The 14,859-nt window shown below is 36.7% G+C and overlaps 1 protein-coding gene and 1 pseudogene across 9 annotated transcripts in view; one reads left to right on the top strand and one right to left on the bottom strand.

The window, feature by feature from the left end:
• LRBA (LPS responsive beige-like anchor protein) overlaps window positions 1–14,859 on the bottom strand; it is a 635,991-nt gene that overhangs the window by 579,824 nt on the left and 41,308 nt on the right. The gene's annotated exons all lie outside the window — the stretch shown is intronic.
• LOC105881822 (V-type proton ATPase subunit G 1 pseudogene) lies at window positions 747–1,107 on the top strand (annotated as a pseudogene).

Here is a 14,859-nt window from a genome sequence, read left to right as displayed (position 1 = left end):
ATTAGATCCTTGTACCCATTTACAGAATATACATGAACATATATGACAAAAACAATGCACAGTGATTCAGGAGTATATTATTAATAGATCTTCAAATACTATTATATTCCAACTAGATATGATTTTTAATTCTTGGTAAAGTTCTAAATAAAATAAAGTATAATTTTCTGTTATTTTGAAGCCTACTTATATTCCTGCAAAATTCATCATATCTTTAAAAATACTCAAAAACAGTTTGTGGGCCGGGCGCTGTGGCTCACGCCTGTAATCCTAGCTCTTGGGAGGCCGAGGCGGGCGGATTGCTCAAGGTCAGGAGTTCAAAACCAGCCTGAGCAAGAGCGAGACCCCGTCTCTACTATAAATAGAAAGAAATTAATTGGCCAACTGATATATATATAAAAAATTAGCCGGGCATGGTGGCACATGCCTGTAGTCCCAGCTACTCGGGAGGCTGAGGCAGAAGGATCACTCAAGCCCAGGAGTTTGAGGTTGCTGTGAGCTAGGCTGACGCCACGGCACTCACTCTAGCCTGGACAACAAAGTGAGACTCTGTCTCAAAAAAAAAAAAAAAAAAAAAAAAAAACAGTTTGTGCTGACATGGGAAATGATGTTAAGATCTAAATTCAAGAGTGTAAATCACGTGACCGTGGGCGGGGCGCAGGCGCAGATTGTGGGCGGCCAAGTCAGTTGACCCAAAGGGTCTCGGAGCCCAGTTAAGCCGGTCGCCTCAGCTTCAGAACTGCAGCCGCCATGGCCAGTCAGTCGCAGGGGATCCAGCAGCTACTGCAGGCCGAGAAGCGGGCCGCAGAGAAGGTGTCTGAGGCCCGCAAGCGAAAGAACCGGAGGCTGAAGCAGGCCAAAGAAGAGGCTCAGGCTGAAATTGAACACTACCGCCTGCGGAGAGAGAAGGAGTTCAAGGCCAAGGAAGCTGCCGCACTGGGCTCTCATGGCAGTTGCAGCACTGAAGTGGAGAAGGAGACCCAGGAGAAGATGACCATCCTCCAGACCTACTTCCGTCAGAACAGAGATGAAGTCTTGGAAAACCTCTTGGCCTTTGTCTGCGACATCCGGCCAGAAATCCATGAAAACTACCGCATAAATGGATAGGAGAAGAAGAAAGAAGTGCCTGTTCCATGAATTGGCATTTTAGATGTCCACATGGAATAAGCAGCTTTGGCAAAACTCAAGTTATATTCTTATGATATGCATTAAATTATTTCTGTATATTATATAGTAGATCCCTTCATTTTTTGGAGAGTAGCAAATCTAGCTTCTTTGTACAGACTTAGAGCTCATCTAAAGATTTCATCTTTCTACCTCATATTTCTTAGAAATTTAATAGGTATACATTATCTGTTTTCCTATCCCTTTTAGCTCAATTACCATATATATCAATGTTGACTTTTTCTTTCTTAGATCTAGTAAAAAAAAATTCTTTGAAGAAAGAAAGGGATTAAGTAATTTTTTCCCTAATGCTTTCTTGAAGGTCAAGGGCTTTATCTATGAAAAAGTAGTAAGTAGTTATTTGTAACCTGTGTGAAGCAGCAACTAGCCTGAACGTGGTCCATTCTTGCTAATGGTTAGAACAGTGGATAGTAGTGTAATTGGGCTGCTTTTAGTTTCTCTTATTCAAAATTACTAGACAACAGAATTCAAGAACTTGTTACATGTTATTACTTGGTGTACTGAGTTGATAATCATTTAAAAGTAAAGACCCTTTGTCATGGAAAAAAAAAGATCTAAATTCAAGAGAACACAGGATATAATACTGAGGGAAGAATACAAGTTCCCTACCATTGACTTTTAATGTTTAATAGAATTCATGCATCTTTCTTTGGATGCTCAAAGATACAGACCAAAACAAAACAGCTGAAAGAAATACAAAACAAAGGATATTCTTAAGTAGCTCCTTTTGCGTAGATAGTCGTAAGTCTTAATGCCAGTTTGAACTGTTTTAAACCTCCTTAGTTGCCTCCGTACCCTTCAGTTAATTGTAATACTAAAATCCTCACCTAATGAAATGTACTGTGCATATTTAACCTGTATCATATGTAAACATGTGACAATGCAGAGAGAGAGCTCTGTGTAACTTGCCAGAAAGGAATTTAAGGCTCCATAAACAGGCAGGCAGTGCCGATCTTACTCTCCAAAGAGCTCTTGCCACCACTAGGATTTAGTGTGCCCAGAAAATTCCTGTCTTGAGTAGGAATGAAAGCCCTGTGTGAGTAACCTCTAATAAACTCATCTAACTCGGCAAGCTGGATTCGTCTAGGTCATTTCAGTGGTCTCTTTACACCATCTCATTTTGGAGGGTGGTTTTTCTACACCATCTCCAGACTTTCCCAAAACAAATATCTTGCTGTTTGCAAATGTACCTTCACTGCAGGATCTTTAGCATCCCAAGCCCAGAACACTGTCTACTGACAACCCCAAATTATTCTAACAGCCAAAAATTTCCTCAACACCTCCAGGGAGCAATATTGGCCACACTGAGACCCACTGATGTATATGACTGGACAAGGAAAGATGGTCAAGAAACATGGTTAAATGAACAAAGCAGATATGTACAACATAATCTACTGTATATATGTATGTATATAAAGATAAACAGACACAGGTGGAGACATACATATTGATATAAATGTAAATTTGTAGGATTTATATGTATGTGTGTGTGCTTCTAGATGGGTAGATAATAAGCTATTAATAATAGCTACCTCAAAGAAATGACTTGAAGAAAGGGAAATGAAAGAATCAGTACTTCATAATTTTTCTTTGCAATGAGCATGTATTGCTTTTAAAAATAAAACAACTTAATTAAACTAGTAAAGGGCATGGCCAACATCATTCATGAGCTAGTTCTCTCTTAGGTCCATCTTTTAAATTTATTTGGTCTCCTGTTCAAGTTTTCATACTCTTGGTCCATCTGTTTGTCTATGTATGTCTCTCTATTTCTCTGTTTCTCTCTCTGTTCTCTCTTCTCCCGCCCCCACCTGACCACATTCCACGGCTCTGTACATCTCTCTCTCTGCAAATCCCTTCTTTTGAGTGTGTCTCTTTTGAAATGATGTGTATCCATGCTTTACTCTCTCTGTGCATCTGTCTCTCCTTGTATCCATGCATGTCTCCTTCTCAGAATATAGGCCTTACACAGAATAAGGCCCCTACCTCCTCCTCCCAATCTCAGTGCATTAATCTTTATCTTGTACCTCTGTAAATGTGTCTGTCACTTACTCATGTTCATTATCTGTCTTCCTCTCCTCTTATGTTTCCCTGCCCCCTCATCTTCTTCCACCAATAATCAATATTAGATAGAATTAGGCAGACGATCAATAAGGAAAATAGAAGAGGTGAACAACACTATAAACCAACTAACCTCACAGACATCAATAGAACACTCCTCTCAATGACACCAAACATTCTCCAGGATAGACCACATTATTCATCCATAAAACAAATCTCAATAAATTTAAAAGGATAGAAATAATATAAAGTATAGCTTTTGACCACAGGGAATGAAATTAGAAATAACAAAGAAATTTTAGAAATTCAACAAATACATGGAAATTAAACAACACACTCTCAAATAATAAGTCAAAGAAGAAATGAAAAGGGAAATTAGAAAATACTTTGAAATGAATGAAAATAAAGATACACTATAACAAAACTTATGGGATACAGCTAAGGCAGTGTTCAGAGGCAAATTTATATATATAAATGCCTATATTAAAATAAGATAATTTATAGATATAAATGCCTACATAAAATAAGAAGATCTCAAATTAGTAATGTAAGCTTCCACCTTAAAACACTGAAAAAAAGAAGAGCATACTAAACCTAAAGCAAGCAAAAGGAAGGAAATAATAAAGATTAGAGAATAAATGAATGAAACAAAGGAGAATAAAATGAAATTAACAATACTAAATTACTGAAATAGAGAAAAAACAGTGAAACCTGGTTTCTTTTTTCCTTTAAAAATTTCAGTGAGGCCAGGCATGATGGTTCATGCCTGTAATCCTAGCACTTCAGGAGGCTGAGGTGGGAGTATTACTTGAGGCCAGCAGCTTGAGGTTGTAATGAATTACAATCACGCCACTGCACTCTTGGCCTGGCAACAGAGCGAGACTGTATACACACACACACACACACACACACAATGAAATTAACAGACCTCAGTTACATTGACCAAGAAAAAAAGATAAAACTGCAATATCTAAAACCAGAAATGAAAGAGAATGTATTACTAACAACCTTACAGAAATAAAAAATATTATAGAGGAACATCATGAAAACAATTGTACACCAATAAGTTAAACTTAGATAAAAGAAACAAATTCCTAGAAAAATACAAATTACTGAAACTGACCCAAGAAGAAATCAAAAATATACGTATACCTCTACTAAGTAAAGAGATTGAATTAGTAACCAAAAATCAACTCACACAGTAAAACTCAGGCCAAGAGGGCTTTGCTGGTGAATTCTACCAAGCATTTAAAGATGAATTAATACAATTCTTCACAAACTCTTACAAAGAAGAAAGAACATTTCTCAATTCATTTTATGCAGCCAGTATTATTACTTATGCCAAAACTAGGCATCACAGAAAACTATAGACCAATACCTCTTATGAATATGAACACAAAAATATCAACAAAATACTAGCAAGCCAAAGTTAGCAACATATAAAAATCACTATATAGCACGGCCAAGTAGGATTTATTCCAAGAATGCAAGCTTGCTTTAACAACCAAAAATTAATAAATGTGATACACTATACCAATAGCATAAAAAGAAAAACCACATGATCATCTCAATAAACACAAAGACAGCATTTGGCAAAATCTAACACCGTTTCAAGACAAAAACATATAACAAAATAAAGAAAACATCCTCAACCTGATAAACGGCATCTACAAAAATCCCATAGCTAACATCATACTTAATGGAAGTATCACTATGAACTCATGAGATACTTTAATTTTAAATACATATATGTACACATACTCATACATAAATACATGATATATTTGTAAGTGTGTGTATGTAGTTCTATCCACTGAAAAGGTATATGAGCAATGACCAACACAGTAGCAACAACCATGCCTAGAGACTAGACTGTGGTTTCAAAATACCACTTCTCACTAAAAATCAGGACTTCTTGAGAAATAGCCAATTCAAGGTTTGGAACTAGAAATGAAATGATGAGCCTGAAACACCTTGCCATATAAAATAATAGGAATATAATCAAGTCTAGTAGGGGTCTGCCAGAAGGACTCAAGAGCCAACTGGAAAAAGCTCCTACTGGCCAAGGATAAGACAATTTGAGGTTCAATAAAGATAATAATAATTATAATCAAATTCCCCTTAAATCCTTTAGCTCATAATACTTTAAAATTACCACAACTGATTGGTCTCCTTTGGAGAATGATAAGGTGGTAAATGACTGTTGTTATTTTAAAAACTAGTAAATAGAGGGAAAGAACCTGCCATATATGTGTATGTGTGTGTGTGTGTATGTGTGTGTGTGTGTGTGTGTGTATAGAGAGAAAGAGACACACACACATACACATACACACACACACATACACACACACACCCCACATTCATTTGTTTGTTTCTTTGTTTGAGAGAGGCAGTGTCTCACTATGTGCCCAGGCTGGCTTGGAACTGCTGGACTCAAGTGATCCTCCTCCTTCAGATTCCTAGTAGCTGGGACTACAGGCAGGAGCCACAGCGCCCAGCTTATCTACATTAACTGTACCACTGAATAACCAAATAAAGGAGAGAAAACATCTCTTCATAGAAATATTCCAGTTAATATATGTAAAAAACTAGAATATCACCATTTTTCATACCCCGGTGAATGGATCTAGAAGTTGAGCATCAATAGCCGATAACATCACAAAAACAGAAACAACCATAATTGCCTCCTGATGAAAGAACACAGCACCACCTAGAGTCTACACAAAGGTATGGAAGCTGAGTCTGATTCTGCTGCCAATTTGCAGGAAATCCAGAGGACAGATGAACATGTTAAATTACATCATGAATAGGCAATCAACAAAATCTGGACTATTGGAAACTCTAAATGTCAAAAGGCCCAGGTTCTTCAACCCATAGATTAACCTGAGACTTAAAAATCATTATTTTTTAAAAATAGTAAAAACTAGATTATAGACTAAGGATGCATTCTTGGACAATATAACTAAAGAAGAAAAAATGATTACTATAAAAGTCAAGCTAGATGTTACATTTGAGGGAGAGAAGCAGTTGCAATTAGAAGGATTCTAGGATAGTTGGCAAGACTGTATTTCCTTTTTTTTTTATTTCAGAATATTACAGGGGTACAAATGTTTAGGTTACAAATATTGCTTTTGTCCCACCTGAATCAGAGCTATAAGCCTGTCCGTCACCTAAACGGTGAGCACTGCACCCATTAGGTGTGAATATACCCATCCCCTCCCTCCCTGCTTCCCACCTGCCCAACACCTGAAGAATGTTACTACTGTATGTGCACATAAGTGTTGATCAATTAATACCAATTTGATGGTGAGTACATGTAGAGCTTGTTTTTCCATTTCTGTGATACTTCACTGAGTAGAATGAGCTCCAGCTCTATCAAGGGTAACACAAGAGATGCTAGATCACCATTGTTTTTTGTGGCCGAGTAGTACTCCATAGTATATATATATACCACATTTTATTAATCCACTCATATATCGATGGGCACGTGGGTTGTTTCTACATCTTTGCGATTGTGAATTGTGCCGCTATACACATTCTAGTGCAGATGTCTTTTTTATAGAATGTCTTTTGTTCCTTTGGGTAGATCGCCAGTAATGGGATTGCTGGATCAAATGGTAATTATACTTTTAGCTCTTTGAGGTATTTCCATATTACTTTCAATGGAGGTTGTACTAGTTTGCAGTCCCACCAGCAATGTCAGAGTGCTCCTATCTCTCCACATCCACACCAGCATTTGTTGTTTTGGGACTTTTTGATAAAAACCATTCTCAACCAGAGTTAACTGATATCTCACTGTGGTTTTTATTTGCATATCCCTGTTAATTGGAGACGTTGAGCATTTTTTCATATGTTTGATGGTCATGGGTCTATCCCCTTTTGAAAAGTTTCTGTTAATGTCCTTTGCCCACTATTTGATAGGGTTGATTTTTTTCTTGCTGGTTTTCCTGAGTTCTAAATAGATTCTAGTTATCAGCCCTTTATCAGATGTGTAACATTCAAATATTTTCTCCCATTCTGTAGGTTGTCTGTTTGCTCTCGTGATACTTTAGCTATGCAGAAGCTTTTTAATTTGATCAGGTCCTATTTATTTACTTTTGTTGTTGATGTGATGGCCTTTGGGGTCTTCTTCATAAATTCTTTCCCTAGGCCAATATCTATAAGAGTTTTTCCAACATTCTCTTCTAGAATTCTTATACTTTCACACCTTGGGTTTAAGTCTGTTATATACTGTGAGTTGATTTTTGTGAGAGGTGAGAGGTGCAGATCCTGTTTCAGTCTTCTACATGTGGCTATCCAATTTTCCCACCACTGTTTATTGAATAAGGGTTCTTTTCCCCAGTATGTTTTTGTCTGCTTTGTAAAAGATCAGATGGCTATATGAGGATGGTTTTATATCTGGGGTCTCTGTTCTGATCCATTGGTCTATGTCTCCGTTCTTGTGCCAGTAGAATGTTATTTTAATTACTATAGCCTTGTAGTATAGCTTGAAGTCTGGTAAATCAATGCTTCCCAATTTGTTCTTTTTGCTTAAGATTACTTTTGCTATATGGAGTCTTCTCTGGTTCTATACAAAGTGCAGAATTATTTTTTCTAGATCTGTGAAAAATGATGTTGGTATTTTTATAGGGATTGCATTGAATCTGTAGATCACTTTGGGTAGTATAGACATTTTAACAACATTGATTCTGCCAACCCATGAGCATGGTATGGTTTTCTACCTGTTTACATCCTCAATTTCCTTCCTCAAGTGTCTCATAATTCTTCTGTAGAAGTCTTTCACCTCCTTAGTTAAATATATTCCTAAGTATTTTATTTTCTTTGTTGCTAATTGTGAAGGGTATTGAGTTCTTGATTTGGTTCTCAGTTTGACTATTATTGGCATATATATGACAAACCCATAGTCAACATCATACTGAACAGGAAAAAATTGAAAGCATTTCCTCTTAGAACTGGAACCAGATAAGGTTGCCCTATATCACTGTGTATCTATTTAAAATAGTGCTGGAAGTCCTAGCCAGAGCAATCAGACAAAAGAAGGAAATCAAGAGCATCCAAATGGGGGCAGAAGTCAAACTATCACTCTTTGCTGATGATATGATCTTTTATCTAGAAAACCCAAAAGATTCCACCATGAGACTACTGGAATTGATTAAAAAAAAAAAAAATTCAGCAAAGTCTCAGGTTACAAAATCAATGTACACAAATCAGTAGCATTCATATACACAAAACTGTATTTCTTGACCTGGGTGGTAGTTTCAAGGTTATTTACCCTTTAGTTATATATTTGCTTGGTTGGGTATTCATTAATTATGTTTGGTTTTACAATTTTAAAAATTGTTATTTAAATAGATTTAAGGGGTACAAGTGGTTTTTTGATACATGGATGAATTACATAGGGGAGAAGTCTAGGGTTTTAATTTATCCACTACCTGAATAGTGTACCTTGTAGCCAATAAGTAATTTTTCATCCCATCCTGCTCATACCCTCCCCTTCTGAGTCTCCAAAGTCCATTAGTTCACTCTGTATGATCATGTGTACCACTGCTTAGCTCCTACTTATTAGTGAGAACATGTGATATTTGGTTTTTTGTTCCTGGGCTACTTCACTTAGAATAATGGCCTCCAAATCCATCCAAGTTGCTGCAAGAGACATTATTTCATTCTTTTTGCTGGCTGAGTAGTATTCTATGGTGTGTGTGTATGGCACATTTTCTTTATCCATTTACCAGTTGGTGGGCACGCAGGTTAGTTCCAATTGTGAATTGTGCTGCGATAAACATACAGGTGCAGCTGTCGTTTTTTATACAATGACTTCTTTTCCTTTGGGTAGATCCCATGCACAAGAACTAAACAGAAATACTGCAAGGCATCCATGATATCCCAAGAAAACTGATAGCTAAGACAGAAAGAACAGCTTCCATATATTAAGAAATTTTATAAAAAGAGACTAGCCAGAAAAAGACAACGTAAAGACTAGAAAAATAAATTAGAAAACTAGGCTGGGCACAGTGGCTCATGCCTGTAATCCCAGCACTTTGGAAGACAGAGGTAGGAGGATCACTTAAAGCCAGCGTTTGAGATCAGTCTGAGCAACATAGTGAGAATCTGTATGTACAAAATTTTTTTCTTTAGTGATAGGTGGTGGCACATGCCTATAGTCCCAGCTACTTGGGAGGCTGAGGCAGGAAGATTTCTTGAGCCCAGGAGCTTGAGGTTGCAGGGAGCTCTGATGATACCACTGCACTCTAGCCAGGGCCACAGAGCAAGACTCTGTCTCAAAAACAAACAAACAAACAAAAAGACCTTTTTTTGTAATAAGTGGAGACAGGAAGAGGGAGGAGAAAAGATTAAACAAGCTGACTCTAAATTTTTCTTGGAAAATTAATCAAACAAGAATAGTCAGGAAGCTATGAAAAAGAAGAGCAACAATACTCTAGCTATAAAGTATTTAAAACAGAATATAAAGATTGAATAATTTTTTTAAGTGCAGTAGCAGTACATGAATGTCAGCCAGCAGTGGAACAGAATAGAAAGTCCAAAAATAGACTCCAAAACAACAGGAAATTATCATACGACAGAAACAGCAAATTTTTACAGCACTTATTATGTGCTAGGCATCAAGAGTCTTATATACATCAACTCATTTAATGTCCAACAACTCCATGAGATAGGTACAATTATTACCCTATATTTTTATTTGAGGAAATTGAGGCAGAGACAGATGAAGTAACTTGTCTAAGATCTCAGAACCAAGAAGAAGTACTATTTGAATTTAAGATTAGATAATCAAGCTCCAAAGTCCATAACCTTAACCACTATGCACTATGGCTATTCTGTTTCATTTAAGTACCATCTAAAATCACAAAGAGAATGATAAAGAATTAAATAAACAGTATTGAATTGGAATTCAATTCTGTCCCTATATATGTTCAAATAGACATATATAGGAAAAAATTAAGTTAGATACATATTTAAAATTAGGATAAATTTCAGATTTATATATTTAAATAAATACCACCAAAATATGAGAGAAAAACATAAAACTTTAAACATTTGAATAAGATAATCCTTTTTAACTATGATTCAAACCCCACAAACTACTTTTTTAAAAAAGCATAATAGGCCGGGCACAGTGGCTCATGCCTGTAATCCTAACACTCTGGGAGGCCAAGGTGGGAAGATTGCTTGAAGTCAAGAATTCAAGACCAGCCTGAGCAAGAGTAAGATCCCGTCTCTACCAAAAATAGAAAAACTTAGCTGGGTATGAGCATGCCTATAGTCCCAACTACTCAGGAGGCTGAGGCAGGAGGATCGCTTGAGCCTAGGAGTTTGAGGCTGCAGTGAGCTATCATGATGCCACTGCACTCTACCCTGGGTGACAGAGTAAGACTCTGTCTCAAAAAAAAAAAAAAAAAAAAAAAGCATAAATTCAAAGTACAAAAAAATGAAAAGCTTTTTCATGAAAATACCATCACTAATAAAAATCAAATTAATCTCTTTAAAATAAAGAGCTTCTAGAAAATAATAAGTATTAATAACCCAATATAAAAATAGGCAAAGGATACAAATGGATAATTCAAAGAAAATATGTTCTACCTCAGTCATAAGAAAAACACAAATTTAAATTTGTTTTTTATTTTTTTAAAAGTAGAGACAGGGGTCTTAAGATGTTGTCCAGGCTGGTTTCGAACTCCCGACCTCAAGCGATCCTCCCACCTCAGCCTGCCAAAGTGCTAGTGTTAGGGGCGTAAGCCACCACAACCGCCCTATAGTTTAATAAAGTATTATACAAATAAGCAAACAAAGTCATATATTTGATAGCAAAGAAAATTCAGGAAAAATACCAACCCCATAGACCACTAACATAGGGTCAGATACCACAGCCAACTAACACTTTAATGCCAGTAAAAATGGTCTTTAGTACCTGATCCATCTTCATTGTCTTTTTTTGTCTAAGTATTATGTGGAGTTTTGTGCCCTCAGAGAAAGGGAAGAGAAGTGCATACTGGGGATTGTGGTGGGAGATGGTAGAGAAGGAGGATTTAGTGAATCAGCAATTTCCAAAACAAAAGCATAAGTAAAATACCCAAGTGGTATTTTTATAGCTCATTCTCTTACGTGCTACCCTTACCTACTTGTTTTTATGTTGATATTTCAGTCTTAATTATTCTAATTGGCTATAAAGCAAATAAGGATTCCAAATACTGTATTATACTATATAGCCAAGAAGGTAAACAACAGTACTACTTGAAGTATTAGGCAGAGTTAATAGATTTCTCCCAAATAACAATGCATTGATCAGCCTGTATTTACCAAAACATCTATTACTACTACATGTTATCCATCAGCATAAATAAAAAGAAGTTCAAAAAATAGGGCTGAAACAAGACAGCTTTGGTAAGAATTAATATTTAAATGTCTTCCTCAGTATCTTGCCATCAAGAATCCCAGGTGGAGGCCCAAAGACAAGCTCATGGGCCAGGTGCGGTGGCTCACACCTGTAATCCTAACACTCTGGGAGACCAAGGAGGGCGGATTGCTCCAGGTCAGGAGTTTGAAACCAGCCTGAGCAAGAGTGAGATGCCATCACTACTATAAATAGAAAGAAATTAATTAGACAACTAATATATATAGAAAAAATTAGCTGGGCATGTGGCGCATGCCTGTAGTCCCAGCTACTCGGGAGGCTGAGGCAGAAGGATCACTTGAGCCCAGGAGTTTGAGGTTGCTGTAAGCTAGGCTGACGCCATGGTACTCACTCTAGCCTGGGCAACAAAGTAAGACTCTGTCTCAAAAAAAAAAAAAAAAAAAAGACAAACTCATGGCCTTGAAATCTAAAAAACATAGAAACACAAGATTTCATCTAGATCTTATTAGTTATTTGAGATCCACTATTTACTCTGTGAAACTAAAATATCAACTAAATACTTATTTTTAATAAAAGCCTTTTAATTTGGATTAATAGGAGCTTATTTCATTAAGAACATTAAAAAATTTTTCTCACTGAAAAATAGCTCCAATTTAGTTCTGAATTCTAATGATATCATGTTATTATCACTACCTCAAGCTTCCTAAGAGGATTTTAACTATGTAATGATCCCTGCACAAAAATTATCATGGAGGCCACGCACGGTAGCTCATGCCTGTAATGTTAGCACTTTGGGAGGCTGAGGCAGGAGGACCTTTTAAGGCCAGGAGGTCAAGATCAGCCTGGGCAACATAATAAGACCTCTACAAAAAATTTTTTAAAAAATTAGCCAGGTGTGGTGGTACACACCTATAGTCCTAACTACTCAGGATGCTAAAGCAAAAGGATTGCTTGAGCCCAAAAGTTCATTATCTTAGCAACAGTGAGCTATTGATAAAATAATGTCACTGCATTCCAGCTCAAGCGACAGAGCAACACCCATAACTATTAAAAAAAAAAGAAAGAAAAACATGGCTCTTCATTACCAAGAGAATAAAGTTTCAATCATTTGGCCTACCCTGCAAAAGCTCAAAAAGCCACACCTCCCCTTTTGTCCCTATACAATTGTACTGGTTGAAGCCAGTCCACACTACTTATCATAACCAGAAGGTGTTTTAATATTCTACTGCCTTGCCTTTGCTCACTCACCCTTCCTAAAATTCTAAGTTTAGCTCCAGTGTCTCAATTACAAAAAGACATTTTCAGATAAAACTAAAAAGGAAGTGACAGTTCTCCATTCTGAATTGTTAAAGCATGTCTTATTGTGCCTCTCAGATATTGCATTTTTTTACAAATTGAAAGTTTGTGGCAACTCTAAGTCCAACAAATCTATTAGTGCCATTTTTCCAACAGCATGTGCTCACTTCATGTCTCTGTGTCGCATTTTGCTAATTCTCACACTATTTCAAACTTTTTCATTATTAGTGTATCTGTTATGATGATCTGTGGTCTTTGATGTTACCATTATAATTGTTTTGGGTCACCACAGACCACATCCACATAAGACAGTAAACTTAATCAATAAATATTGTACATGTTCTGACTGGCCCACCAATAAACCATTCCCCTATCTCTCTCTTTCTCTATGGGCTTCCCTATTCCCTGAGATACAACAATATTGAAATGAGGCCAATTAATAAACCTACAATGTCCTCTAAGTGTTCAAGTGAAAGGAAGAGTCCCACATCTCTCACTTTAAATCAAAAGCTAAAAATGATTAAGTATATTGAGGAAGATTTGTTAAGAGTTGAGATAGGGTGAAAGTTAGACCTCTTGTGACAAAAAGAGTCAGCCAAGTGTAAATGCAAAGGAAAAGTTCTTAAAGGAAATTAAAAGTACTACTCCAGTAAACACACAAATGATAAGAAAGCAAAAAAGCCTTATTGCTGATATGGAGAAAGTTTTAGTGGTCTGGATAAAAGATCAAACAGGTCACAATTCTCTCTTAAGCCAAAATCTTATCAAGAGTGAGACCCTAACTCTCTTCAATTCTATAAAGCCTGGGATAGCTAAACTACAGACAAAAAGTTTGAAGCTAGAAGAGTTTGGTTCATGAGGTTTAAGGAAAGAAACCATCTCCATAATATAAAAGTACAAGGCAAGCAGTAAGTGCTGATGGAGAAGCTGCACTAAGTCATCCAGAGGATCTAGCTGAGATAATTGATAAAAATGGCTACATTAAACAACAGATTTTCAATGCAGATAAAACAGCCTTCTATTGGAAGAAGATGCCATCTAGGACTTTCAATAGAGAGAAGTCAATGCTTAGTCTTAAAGCTACAAAGTTCAGGCTGACTCTCTTGTTTGGAACTAACGCAGCCAGTGGCTTTAAGTTAAAGCCAATGCTCCTTTACCATTCTGAAAATACTAGGGCCCTTAAGAATTATGTTAAATCTACTCTGCCTGTGCTATATAAATGTAACAACAAAGCCTGGATGATAGCGCATCTGTTTAAAGCATGGTTTACCTGAATATTTTAAGCCCATTGTTGAGACCTAGTGCTTAAAAAAGAAAGATTCTTTACAAAAATATTTTTGTTTATTGACAATGCACCTAATCCCCCCCAAAGACTCTGATGGAAGATGTACAAGGAGATTAATGTTTTCATGACTGCTAACACAACATCCACTCTGCAAGTCTTATTACTTAAGAAATACATTTTGTAGGGCTATCATTACCACAGATGGTAATCCTCTGATGGATCTGGGAAAAGTCAAGTGAAAACCTTCAAGGAAGGATACATCACCCTGGATGCCATTAAGAGCATTCACGATTCATGGGAGGAGGTCAAAATATCAACGTTAATAGAAGTTTGGAAGAAATTGATTCCAACCCTCATGGATGACTTTGAGGAGCTCAAGACTTCAGTGGAAGAAGTCAGTCCAGATGTGGTATAAACAGCAAGAGAACTGGAATTAGAAATGAAGCTTGAAGGTGTGACTGAATTGCTGCAATCTTGTGATAAAACTGGAACAGATGAAGAGTTGCTTCTTCTGGATGAGGAAAGAAAGCAGTTTCTTGAGAGAGAATCTACTCCTGGTGAAGATGCTGTGAACATTGCTGAAATAACAACTAAGGATTAGAATATTACATAAACTTAGCTGATAAAGCCATTGCAGGATTTGAGAGAACTGACTCCAATTTCT

The sequence above is a fragment of the Microcebus murinus genome, chromosome 15 (genome assembly GCF_040939455.1).
Source record: "Microcebus murinus isolate Inina chromosome 15, M.murinus_Inina_mat1.0, whole genome shotgun sequence".
NCBI classification, from domain to species: Eukaryota; Metazoa; Chordata; class Mammalia; order Primates; family Cheirogaleidae; genus Microcebus; species Microcebus murinus.
Note: the sequence above shows the minus strand (reverse complement) of the source record. Positions and strands in the feature narration are given on the sequence as shown.